The sequence below is a fragment of the Monopterus albus genome, unplaced genomic scaffold, assembly GCF_001952655.1.
Source record: "Monopterus albus unplaced genomic scaffold, M_albus_1.0 scaffold2.1, whole genome shotgun sequence".
NCBI lineage: Eukaryota > Metazoa > Chordata > Actinopteri > Synbranchiformes > Synbranchidae > Monopterus > Monopterus albus.
In genome coordinates this window covers 3,653,671-3,655,647 of record NW_018127882.1, presented here as the reverse complement: position 1 = coordinate 3,655,647, position 1,977 = coordinate 3,653,671, and the positions used below count along the sequence as shown (strand labels likewise).

Below are 1,977 nucleotides of genomic sequence, written 5' to 3'. Positions count from 1 at the left end.
ACACCTTCACTTCTAAGGTCAACTCACACAGTCCCCTGTTCGCCCATTTAACCCATACGGCGATTGTTATGCTATCCACAGTCGAACAAGATGATAATAAATGCCAATTTTATGTAGCTGACAAGTCTGATGAGCTACGTATATGAAAGTTTGTCAGATCAGAGAGGCTGCTGGTCTGGGCAGCAGAGGAGAGGATCCAGTTTAATGCAGGAGTATAGACCATTTAAAATTTTAATTCCTGTGAAATTGTGTATTCTGGGTAAAATTCAGTCAGTTACATGTTACATTTAACTGAAATGGAGGACGTGCCATATCTGTACATTGTGGACGCCAGCAACAGTCAGCTGTACATTTTATTAATTCACAAAGCAAAGAAGATCTCATGGGGGGAAAAAAAACCGTCTTTTTATGACGTGTAATTTTTACAGTGCACGTACTGACATGTACTCAAATGTAAGTACCCGTACTTAGTCCGAAAAATGTTGCATGTAGAATGTGAGGATAATTTTGAGAAAAATAGAGGTGAATGTGTTAAATGAGAGATATATGAAGTCTGAGTCATGCTGTGTGTTTAAAGAAAACAGTCTGGTGTGGTCGTTAGCTTGCAAGTTGAAAATGTACAGGGTAAAATAGAAATAGGAGTCCCGGTGGGTTTCGGCCACTCCAATTTCAACCATAGCATCCCAATTAAAAGAGCTGCAGGGCAGAAGAAGTTCCTCTGCTAAGCTGAAGAAAGTGGTTCACAGACCCCCATCTGAGAGGGATGACAAACCAGCAGATTGCTCAGATTTATATGATTTCCAGTGGAAAGATAAAGCTTTTTGCCCATTTATGACACAGCTTTCTGAAAACATTACTGCTGTCAATATGACTTGACAATTGTTGACCAATATTTGAGCCAAGATAATTACTGTATTTACATATTATTGTTTGTGTGGCACTACTGTATGTATCACATAAATGTTGTTTCTATAAATTAGAAAAAAAAAACAAACATGAAAGTGTGTTTATTTTAATACAGCAAAGCACTGTATGAGTTTGGTATATTATTGGCCCACTCCGATAATAGACCACAGCAACACAGCGTGAAATCATGTCTTCAAACCTTAACGTAATAAAGGTTTGATTGATTTGATTTGATTTATTCTTTCAAGCATGTAACAACAGTTGATATGTCAACACACATAATTTTACACATATCCAACAAATGCTAATCCAATATCAATTTGCTTATACCTAGTACATGCTTGAATGGAGTAGGAAGAAGTCAGACTTATCCAGTCCTACCCCATGACATCATCTTACCATCATTGGTTTGCAAGCAGTACATGATTCACTTCTACGCACACACATATTATACTAAAGAAAGAATATAACAGTGTTAACATTCTTACATCACACAAGTAATATACTAAAGAATGTTTACAAAATGTACACCACACCCACAATTGTCCATGTAATTAATCATTGAGCCTGTTCTTGCATATATCTTGATTGACACATACCTTTATATTTATGTTTAAACTCGTCAATTCTATTACTATTTTTTATGTCTACACTTAAATTATTCCATAGTTTTACCCCACTTATGGAAATACAAAATCTTTTTGTGGTTGTACATATAGCATGAATTTTTAAATTTAACTGACCCCTTAAATTGTATCCCCCATCCCTTTCATTAAATAGTTTTTGAATTCCACCAGGTAATAAATTGTTCCTGGCTTTATACAAAAACACAGCAGTCTTATATCCCACTAAATCAAAAAAGTTTAACAATTTAGAATGTATGAAAGCTCCATTGGTGTGATCCATATACCCCATCTTATGCACAATTCTTATCGCTCTTTTTTGTAATAGATACAATGGTTGAAGTGAGCTTTTGTATGTATTTCCCAATGGTAAAATCAATGAAGAATACAAAATGCGTAGTGCTTTCCCGTCCAAAATATATCTAACCCTTGCCAATATCGATATATT

The 1,977-nt window shown here is 35.3% G+C and overlaps 1 protein-coding gene across 1 annotated transcript in view; it reads right to left on the bottom strand.

The window, feature by feature from the left end:
- Positions 1-1,977, bottom strand: part of diaph2 (diaphanous-related formin 2) — a 369,240-nt gene that overhangs the window by 302,934 nt on the left and 64,329 nt on the right. The gene's annotated exons all lie outside the window — the stretch shown is intronic.